Here is a 12427-nt window from a genome sequence, read left to right on the forward strand (position 1 = left end):
ACCATGTGTTTATGAGTCACTATCAAATAGTGATGACACCGTGTGTTTATGAGTCACTATCAAATAGTGATGACAGCAGGTGTTTATGGGTCACTATCAAATAGTGATGACAGCAGGTGTTTATGGGTCACTATCAAATAGTGATGACAGCAGGTGTTTATGAGTCACTATCAAATAGTGATGACAGCAGGTGTTTATGGGTCACTATCAAATAGTGATGACAGCAGGTGTTTATGGGTCACTATCAAATAGTGATGACACCGTGTGTTTATGAGTCACTATCAAATAGTGATGACAGCAGGTGTTTATGGGTCACTATCAAATAGTGATGACAGCAGGTGTTTATGGGTCACTATCAAATAGTGATGACAGCAGGTGTTTACGAGTCACTGTCAAATAGTGATGACACCAGGTGTTTATGAGTCACTATCAAATAATGATGACACCATGTGTTTATGAGTCACTATCAAATAGTGATGACACCGGGTGTTCTCTAGAGTATTTGCGCATCGGTGTCACCCGTCACAAAGACATGCAAAGGCAAGTCAACTGCACAATTGAAAATACAAGGGGGTATATGGTACAAGCAAAACAGGATAGTACTTTAGATATCACTTTGGAAATGGCCTCTACATTCGACAACAACAAAAACTGAAGTTGTGCTTGTAGCAATCCACATGAAATATCAAACATTGCTTCAGCAGGATCCGCTTTAATATATAACCCGCCCAACATAACGTTTCTCATAACATCCAAAACTTCGCAGTTGAGAGTTAACGTCGTGTAGGGGTTAGGTTTCGAACAATATTACCAACTACAATACCAAACTGGGGACATATATGACGATTTTTGTATGTGTAAATACCACGTTAGGATTATGTTAAAACGTGAAAACAGATATGGACTTTGATGAACTTAACGGTGAAATTAGATCATTACACACGTTTTATTCAGTCCATGTTCACTTGAAACTTACTTGGTTTCAGTTATACTATACACCTGTACAGACACTTCTCCACAGGGGATCTTATGAACTTCTCAGGACCTTGTTAATTTCACCTCGTGTCACAAATACCTGTAATTACAACAAATCTCTGTTGATTTCACAGCAGTGCGATGTATGTCACTGCCTTGGGTCACGAGACTCAAAAGAAAGAAATCATTGTCCAATATAATGACACACAAAAGGATGAAATCAACCTATACCCTGGGTTATATATTAGGTAGTGGACGATCGCTGCCACAGCTGGAGCAAGACATGTTTACCCTGTTCGCGAACACCTGGTGTTATGTTAGTGATAATTTGTCTGTTTGATGTGTAACGCCGCACTCAGCATTATTCCAGCTTTCATGCTGTTGATCATTGGATTGTCTGGTCCAGACTCGATTATATACAGACCGCCGCTGAGTGTGGAGTTACTGACTGACTGACTGAGTTTGGTTTTACGCCGCTTTTAGCAATATTCCAGCAACATCACGGCGGGGGACACCAGAAATGGGCTTCACACATTGTGCCCATGTGGGGATTCGAACCCGGGTCTTCGGCGTGACGAGCCAACGTTTTAACTATTAGGCTACCCCACCGCCCCGAGTGTGGAGTTAAGCAATAAAAAAAAAGAAAGAAGGAATCTGTGTTTGACGTCTTACGTCCATATAGCTGTCCGTTAGAGAAATGACAAATATGTCTGACACAGTTTCTATAGTATTTTCCTTGAACTATAATTTTACATATCACACTATGTCATACCGAACTAATTGTCGAATCAGATACAAAATTACATATGAAACATATTACATAATGTAATCTGAAGAGACCCAAAAATATATTTTAACCCACACCTTTATTCGATATAGTAAATGTGGTCAAGTGTTGTTCTAAACGAAAAAACAACACTTGACACATGAAGCCGTCTGATTCTTACCGCACCGATATCATCACCAAGTAGAGGTTATTATTATGCAATCCATATTGATAAGTATAATTAACTCTCATCAGTTGAGTAATCAAATTATTATTCATAGCTGTGTTCATCCTACTTCCGTAATCATACTCAAAGCCAAGGATGCTAAGGAGCCTGAATAAAACATAAAATATTTGTTCACATAAGACGTTGATGCCAGTGGCTAATAGACTGCAATGCAAGTATCCGCTCTAAAGGATCCTATTATCAACTAAGTGATGAATCGCACATGAATGGATAACTGAAACTTCTTTATGCTACCAGCTGTTAGCGAAAAGGTGTCCTGCTCCACCGATATCACGCACCACTCACACAGTTTGGTATTTAAAGTGTTTGCTTGTTGGTTCCCAAACCTGCGCCCAGCTCCTGTGATGTGAATCATTAAGTGAAGTGAAGTGAAATTGGGTTTAACGTCGTGCTTGAGAATATTTCACTCATATGACGACGTGCATGCGTGTGTATGTGTATGTGCGGCTGCTTGTACTAGCCCAGACTAAAGCTGGTTTTATAGTGCTAGCCCACTGAGATACCATGCCGCAGTGAAGCATGAATACCCGACTCAGACACATTATACTGACTCCGAGCCAACCAGTCCTTGTTGTACCCATTAATGTCGAGTGCCAGGCAGGGACCAACAAGTACCATATTTTAACGTCTTTTGGTATGACGCGGTCGGGGATCGAACCCGCGACCTTCCGCTCTCTGTGAATCATTCATTCTGATGACAATCTCCAGGACCTTATTAACAAGAAACAGTGACTTCCTCTCCTCATGTCTTGTAAAAATAGACACAACGTGAATGTGTCTCGTTTTTAAAAAGTGAGTGAGTGAATAGTGTTTTACGCCGCTTTTAGCACTATTCCAGCAATATCACGGCTGGGGACATCAGAAATGGGCTCCACACATTGTAGCCATGTGGGGAATCGAACCCGGGTCTTCGGCGTGACGAGCGAACGCTTTAACCACTAGGCTATCCCACCGCCCCCGTTTTTAAAAAGGGGAAATGGTACAGAGGAGCAATGAAACAGAACATTATCACCTTTGCTGAGATTGATCGGAATTATTTTTCTTTGTCTTTGTGTGTGGACAATGCATTGAATGATTTACACGAATGTAAGAACAAACTCACGTCTATATTGCCGTTGAATGTTCGTTTTGTTATGGTTCATGTTGAATGTTTTTTTATGATTTTCACGGACTTCGTTCAGTGCTTACATATTCATCATGCGTTGAGTCATCAGTTACAAGCACAGGTTACGTAAAAGTTGACTTAAATTTCAAGATTTTCTACTTTCAGTTTGAATTTTTATGAGCTCCACCCGGTTGATGTATTCCTGTGGAGGATATGTGTCACCAGTCAGCATCTTCAAAGAGCGTCATGCAATAGCTATGTCTCCATTGCAGACACTACTCTAACCAGTTTCACAAGAATGACTTGGGCCAAGGTAGACCTTCATGTCGCCCACTCAGTCCTAAATTATAAATCCACTTCGAGCAGGTCATGGGCACAAATAATAACTAATTATGTTTCGAGGACAAAGCTCGACCGTCATTTATACTGCTGCTCTTGCAAATGGTCCAAATTTCTTAAGCTGTCATGCATGACGAATGATGGTATGTATGACCTAGATCCATAGCATTGTTTCTAAAATTTGTTAATTGTACTTACGCAGTCCATATTTAAAGGTAATCGCTATGCCATTATACAGATAAATTACAGGTGAAAATGGTATTATTGATGTCGATATACAAAAAAAGAGAAAACATGAGATCATTATTTGAAGGAGGAAACATAAGATCATTATTCGAAGGAAGAACCATGAGATCATTATTTGAAGGAATAACCATGAGATCATTATTTGAAGGAATAACCATGAGATCATTATTTGAAGGAATAACCATGAGATCATTAATACATCACACGTTTTTTGAAGGAATAACCATGAGATCATTATTTGAAGGAATAACCATGAGATCATTATTGGAAGGAAGAACCATCAGATCCTTAATACATCACACGTTTTATGGATAACAGCTTCTTTTTTATTCTTTAGACGACGTTTCACCTGATGAAGGAGCAAGAATTAGCTCTGAAACGTCGTGTAAAGAATAAAAAAGAAGTTGTAATCCATAAAACGTGTCATGTATTCATGTTCATCCAACTAAATGCCTTTCAAAAACTTCATGAGATCATTATTTGAAGGAAGAACCTTGAGATCATTATTTGAAGGGGAGCCATGAGATCATTATATGAAGAAAGGACCATGAGATCATTGTTTGAAGGAAGAACTATGAGATCATTATTTGAAGGAAGAACCTTGAGATCATTATTTGAAAGGGAGCCATGAGATCATTATATGAAGAAAGGACCATGAGATCATTGTTTGAAGGAAGAACCATGACATCATTATTTGAATTAAGAACCTTGAGATCATTATTTGAAGGGGAACATGAAATCATTATTTGAAGGAAGAACCTTGAGATCATTTTTTGAAGGGGAACCATGAAATCGTTATTTGAAGGAAGAACCATGAGATCATTATTTGAAGGAAGAACCATGAAGATAATTATCTTTCCCCATCAGCCAGTGGCATTCATATGCATCAAGTCTAGAGTTAATACCTGCTATTCCTGAACCTAAGACACGACAGTTCTGACATGGGAAAATAAGCTTCCACATATCCATCGCTCCATTGCCCGCACGGAATGTGTAATCTTCAGCGTTACGCACTGTCCACGGGCAAAGCGAACACCCCCCAGACCTGCGGGTAGGCTAAAGACACAAATATGTCGTATCACCTCCACGGTATTAGAGTATTGGGTAATGTGTCGAAACATGGTTAAACAGAAGTATTTATGCAAACATGGTATCGACACCTCATGCTGTGCCTTCATTATTAAACCAAACATTCCCAATAATTTGTTGGCTTCCCGTTGTTGCTGTTGATGTTGCTGTGGAGGGTATTTACAAGGGTAGGAAACGATAATACTTATAAAAACACCATGACGTTTCAAAAGTTTGGGGTGAGACATGTATGCCCCAACTTATCGCGGATCTGTTTCGTTATGCATTTGAATTTCTGCTAGGTTGGCAAAGTGAAAACAAAGTAAGTTGGGCGAGACGTTTTACATAAGCTTCTAGTATCTCGATAGTATAATATCATTCAATAATCATCACATTGCACTGATTTACCCACCCGAACTAGAACCAGACCAGTGCGACCGCCTAGTTTCATTTTTAAATCTATTCACAGGACTCACTGAGAAGACGGATAGCTTGAACTTTTCAATTATCCCTCACCGTCATAAAATATCCCAGCAGCTCAGTTCTTTGGTGTCCACAATTCACATCTTTTCAGGTACAGTGGAGCATGCTCTTCAGATACTACATAGCATCATGATCAAAAGAGAGGGATACAACACTCATGACCAGAGGTAAACCTTTCGAATGTTTATTGTAAATGTGCAGACGACATGAACCCGAATTTTGAATACCCTTGGTTGTTCTGTGTTCCCTTCCTGATGAATATTAACTGACTTGGCTTTATGTGTGACTCATGTGTTCCATTTCAACATCAGTGATAAAAATGACGTCCAATGCAATTTCCTACTTTGACTTGTACTATACGTTCCCGAACTTTGCAGGTGAACAATTGACAAGCCTTCGCGGGTGTTTATGACTGGTGCCACCAGTGGGGCAGAATAAACTCACCTTTTCTCGCTTGATTCATACTATATATTCATGATATAATCTGAATCTTACTATCGACTCTGGATTCAGTGAGTGAGTGAGTGAGCTCAGTTTTACGCCGCTTTTAACAATATTGGAGCAATATCACGGCGGGAGACACCAGAAATAGGCTTCACACATTGTACCCATGTTGGGAATCGAACCCGGGTCTTCAGCGTAACGAGCGAACTCTTTAACTATTAGTCTACCCCACCACCCTCTGCGGTTAGAGAATCTGGAAAAGGTGTCAGATTCGTGTAGAAAGGCCATAGGTGACACAACACACGAACTTGGAGATGGTGCTAATAGGAGAATCCTGGATTCGAACTTACGGCCAGCGGGGTCTTGTATACCAAAGTTGTGCCCACCGGAATGCGTTTCCCTGGACAACCAACCAACTGTTTAAAGAAGACATCGGAAATATGCCAGAATGTTTAAAGTTATAATGCACATGTGTATTCACATGCTACATATATACTGAATGTTATACCTTCACCAGAATGTTATATATATATATCTGAATGTTATACCTTCACCAACGGTGCACAGGCAACATCTAAAGGTCCCAAAGATCGCATATGCATCATACAAACCGTTGGGGAGTCTGACAATAAGTAGGTCAGGGGATGACAAAAGTTAAGATATGAATAATTTATGACGTCTTGAGTACGTCATTTGACGTATTCATGACGCGTATAAGCAGAGGTAAATGCAAGGCTGGGTCATTAATGGTGCATACGCAGAAGACTTTAAGCTGTTGAATACATAGCCAGAATTTACAAAAAAGCAGTACAAACAACAGCATGCTTGTGTCGAAAGTCAATATGCTGGAAGTTGCATTAAGATTGCTTTTCCCCATGAGTAGTGTAATTAAGTATAGTTTTACCTACGCTCTATACTAGTCCGGCACAAACAAGTGTTTTATTACACTGCACATGGGCGTTATTACTTTTCTAAGATTCCACATGTAAACTAACCTTTGTGTTTTAATGGAAATGCGCTTCAAAACAAATCAGTTATAACGGGCGCCGTAAATCGAAAATTATCAATCTGACATGTAATTATCTGCATTTTTTATGTTAGCATATAAAAATACTTTTAACGAAAAAAAATATTAACATATAAACGTCACTATATATTATCCGAACAGTGTGTAATGGCCAAAAGTCCAAGAAGAGAAAGATTTAATTTGTGTCTATGTCTATATATAAATTTGGTTCAGCTTAATCATATGACTCAGAACTTTCCACAAGTGCATTGTGGGGCCGAGGTGACCTATGTAAACATAGCCTAAGGGCTGTGTCGCTGGTTATTGTGAATTTGCCGTCGTAGAGTTGAAACATGTTTCCACACCTAATGTCAGTAGACTGGAACTGCAAGATAAGGCCCGGTTGGTTCCTTTGATCTTTTAGCTAAGCATCTTAAAATGCAGTTTAATTTATTGAAACTGTCGGCGCAACTTTTTCTTCCTTAGATGAAACCCCTTTCACCCTCAACAAACTATTTAATTTGATTTATGTATAAAAATACTGTATTATTAAATTAAATGTACGCTTGGTAATTAGGTCGCAACTAAAGATATGTATTCAACAGTAATAACCATATGAAGATGTCCCCTTGGGAAATCTCCTGTTATTATCACATGTATATATTGTGGACAATCTCTTTAACATCGGGTCGTTCCCTCCGAGACGATGAAGAGAAGAATGAACGTGGGGGTCATTGAGTGCCGGTTTAAGTTTGGGGCTGTGAGCCAATCTGTAGTCAGCTTTCACCATTAGGCGGCATTAAAATTGTTTGACACCCCCCTTTGGTCTTAAAATAACACATCCCACACAGACACAAATATACCCGCGATATTTACGCTTTTTGGCCTCGACGCTGATTAGAAATTTCTGACGCGACCAGACACATAAGAAACATTTTACTATACATATTATCTTTTGCCAAAGATCGATTTACGGGTAGCTTCCCGGTGAAAGGTTCACAGAAAATCAGTAACCCTTCAAAAGTGTTCAATGTTTTAAAACAATGTTTAATCCGGGTTCTCCCAGATGGATTCGACATTTCAGGACAGTTTCTAATCCGGGTTCCGTCAGATTGGTTCAACGTTTCCGGACAGTGTCTAATCCGGGTCCCTTGAGAAGGGTTCAAGGTTTCCGGATAACTTTTAATCCGGGTTCTCCCAGAGGGATTCAATGTTTTCAGACATTTTTGTATCCGGGTTCTCACAGATGGGTTCAAGTTTCCGGTCAATGTTTAATCCGGCTTCTCCCAGAGGGATTCAATGTTTTTAGACAATTATTAATCAATGTTCCCAATGAGGGGTTAAAAGCTTCCAGATTTATATTTTTTAATTCAGACAGTTTTTTGATGTCTCAACTACGTCAATGGACAACTTCTGGAAGAGGTTTGGTTACATCTCTCACATTTTGCAACCACATCCGAAGAAAGACATCGTGAAGGTATACACGATGTACGCTGATATGCATATGGAATGTTGTTGTAACTTAATGATGAATATGCCTTCTTTCAGCATTAACCAATACAAATATCGTCACAAGTGGAGACACGTGAATTATAAAAACATCTACAATGATTTGCAAGTTCTGCGTTTGGGTGTGTTGGCCATTCCCCGCTGAGACTCTAGCTTTACATAGATAACACACAGAGTGTTGGCCCCGACCTGTGTTTGACGGGTTGACAGGCATAACTTGCCTATTTCGCCGCTTGAGGTGTTTATAACGGTATAGATATCTCGGTGTTGGACAACTGTTTGTCAAAACAACCCTATGATTGTCGATTGTCATGTGTGGCAATGTGTGCGTGACTCTTTCCACGACGCCACGACGCCACTACGCCACTACGCCGATCGTATTTTGCTTTGGCGTGGATTTTTTAACCAATGAAGGGTAGTCTTCTCTGGAGTGAGTGAGTGAGTGAGTTTAGTTTTACGCCGCTTTTAGCAATATTCCAGCAATATCACGGCGGGGGACACCAGACATGGACTTCACACATTTTACCCGTGTGGGGAATCGAACCCGGGTCTTCGGCGTGACGGGTCTTCTCTGGATCATATGCAAACATTGGAATATGCTTACTTTCTTACCACGGGAGTAAGACGACACACTATATCAGACAGGGTTTGTGTCAATGATCAACCATGAGACATTGCCTCAAGTTTACAATAGCGCGGCGGCTATCACTGACTATCGTATTATTGTTGGTATGTGAGGACCTTGAAGAGAGATCGAACCCGTCTTCATTGAACGCCTTAACCACCTGTACCTTCCGCCCTGATCAAGGTTGATAGTAGTATATAGCTCATAAGGGTAACATTATAGATAAACTTTAGATTGCATTGATTCACAAAACACCATTTGAGGGTATAAAACGTTTCACGCTGTATCATACAGCACATGTGTTCTATAAATATACATCACACACACATACATGCATTCATACATGCACACATACAGACACAAACATGCATGCATGCATACATACATACATACATACATACATACATACATACATACATACATGCATACATGCATGCATGCATGCATACATACATGCATACATACAATCATGTGTCCAACTTGTAGTAATCTACTTATATCAGTGTATGAAATAAGGCCCGTCCGACCGCCCGAGACGGTTTAGATTTCTGACGGACGGTCTAAATTTACAGCTACCAGCCCGATGGTCTGGTATTTCTTTTTAGATATTCCATACATCAGAGTAAATTCCCCATATTTGGTCTGGTTAAACATTTGGGCTGGTAACATTTTGAAGTTACCAGCCCTGATGTCTGGCTGGATTTTTGGCTTATTTCATACACTGATAGCCTATATGATGCTTCGAGATGTCCAGGGTTCGGTACAACGGTAAAATGATGAGTAAATAAGGAATACGTAGGGACACAGCTTGTACTTCGAGGCAACAGCAAGGTTCGACACAACGATGTATATACAATAAGTGCGCGAGAAGAAAACCCGAAACAGTCGTTGAATATCTGAAGACAGTATGTGTTGTAAGTATAAGTTCACCCATCTCACTTTCAATTCTCCTCTGGCGACCACAAAATTCAAATTTGTTCAGGTGTTTGACCTAAGAAGGATATTCTGGTAGATAAAAGTAACAAGATACCGCTGTTGTCCGATTTCTCGCTTTCAAAAGACAGACCGCCTATTCTTAACAAAATAAACATATTTCATGAGATGACCGCCACTAAAAACGAATTACGCATGCATGGAATAGTATCATAAACAGCATATCCACTTATATATGGATGAATGGACGGCCAACATGTCTATTTCTGACATACAAAACAGGCGCATACCAGGTACGGAACGGAGACGAGTGGACCTTTCTACCTTTGATCCGAAAACAGAACTTACCTGTATATACAACAATGATTTTATTGCTTGCAAACCATACGACACACGGGTAGTTAATTCGCATTTGTATATAAACAACTTCTTGTGTACAATGAACTGGACAAAGCAACTCTGACCATCAAAAGTTCTACATGCGTGGGTAGATGTGAGTTCTGCCCATCCAGTACCCCCATACAGGGAACGGGCCACACCGTAAGGATTATACGACCAATACTACTATCTCTCCGCATGTACACAGTTATATTTTCGATTTAATTTTTCAGCATGAATGGTACCTACCCAGTAGAAGGTGTCCATACAGAGACACATGCATTTATGGTTAATAAAAACATATATGAGACCCTCCCAAGGCAAAACAGATCACTCAGCTCAACATTATTTGAAATATTTCAACAATGAATTTATTGTTTATAGAAAACTCTCTATGCCCCCATGGAAAATTATTTGCAAATGCATTTGACTGTTACTACCAGTGTTACATTAGAAAATGTCATGTCGGGAAGCTCTTGGAAAGGAAATATCAAACCAATACCCATCAACACATATGACAAAAAGCCAAATGCAGGGGTGGAAATAACCCGTTGCCCGACGTCCGAGTCCAGTGTTTTTCTGTCGGGCAAGCAAATTTGTATATCACACTGTACCGGTGTCCAGTTGACTTTCCAATGTTAATTATGTTGTTTATTTTAAAAATCAACAAGAAAACGGCCGGTATAGTGGAAAAATTATCAGGGCAAGTGATTTTACATGTGCCACTGTACCGGAGTACACTAGCAATTTTAAACTTATTTCCACCCCTGAATGGCACAAAAACCTTCCACGGTTTTATCAATCGTTACGATGGATTGGAAAGTCAAATTTCACGACAGACAACGCCAATATAGAGTACAAACATATTCATCCAACGGGGACCGCATTCAATAAAGACGCCCTGATCAACAAACCGAATGTATTACGGGTAGGTATATGCCCCTTTAAGAACATGAATCACCTTTAATTTGGACGGTACCGTTTTCAGTTTTCATAATCTTTAAAAACATTCAATTCCAGATCACCGAATTACTTGTATACTGTACATACACCTATACGCTCCAAACAGTATCCGCGTCCATATTGCTGGGAACCAAACTCACAGTACAGAGACAATAATCGTCCAGAAGCGAGGAATCCGGATTGACGATGTCCTCCCAATCATATTTTACAGTATATAGATAATAATAGCCTACAAGTGGGGATTCCTGATTGACGATGTCCTCCCAATCATATTTTACAGTATATAGATAATAATAGCCCACATGGGGGGATTCCGGATTGACGAGGTCCTCAATTCATATTTTACAGTATATAGACAATAATAGCCCACAGGTGGGGATTCCTGATTAATAAGGTAGATAGTTTACAGTATATAGACAATAATAGCCCACAGGTAGGGATTCTGGATTGACGAGGTCCTCAAATCATATGTTACAGTATATAGACAATAATAGCCCACAGGTGGGGATTCCCGATTGACGAGGTCCTCAAATCATATGTTACAGTATGTAGACAATATTAACCCACAGGTGGGGATTCCCGATTGACGAGGTCCTCAAATCATATGTTACAGTATATAGACAATAATAGCCCACAGGTGGGGATTCCCGATTGACGAGGTCCTCAAATTATATGTTACAGTATACAGACAATAATAGCCCACATGTAGGGATTCTGGATTAATGAGGTCCTCAAATCATATTTTACAGTATATAGATAATAATAGCCCACATGTGGGGATTCCCGATTGACGAGGTCCTCAATTCATATGTTACAGTATACAGACAATAATAGTCCACAGGTGGGGATTTCTGATTGATGAGGTCCTCAATTCATATGTTACAGTATACAGACAATAATAGTCCACAGGTGGGGATTTCTGATTGATGAGGTCCTCAAATCATATGTGACAGTATGTAGACAATAATAGCCCAGAGGTGGGGATTTTGGATTGACAAGGTTCTCACAGTCAAACTTTATAGTATTTTGACAATGATATCCCAGCGGTAGGGAATCCGGATTGACAGCATCCCGGCTATTGAACGCCATTCTAAAGAGGCTGTAATAGTTCAGGAGCCAAAAAGTGTGATTGATATGTTCCTATCACATTTCACTGTATAATTACAGTGGTCGTTCAGACGTAGGGAATCCGTATTAACGGGGTTCTGGCATAAGGTACAGTATTACATACCTGTATACACAGTGTATAATTTTGTGATTACTGAGGTATACATTCACAGATATAATTAGATTGCATTTTTAACGTCGCGCATAAAATGTTTTTTGTCAATCCGTTATTC

Source organism: Haliotis rubra, unplaced genomic scaffold (genome assembly GCF_003918875.1).
Source record: "Haliotis rubra isolate DU_JTF1 unplaced genomic scaffold, ASM391887v1 Scf360, whole genome shotgun sequence".
Classification (NCBI taxonomy): domain Eukaryota; kingdom Metazoa; phylum Mollusca; class Gastropoda; order Lepetellida; family Haliotidae; genus Haliotis; species Haliotis rubra.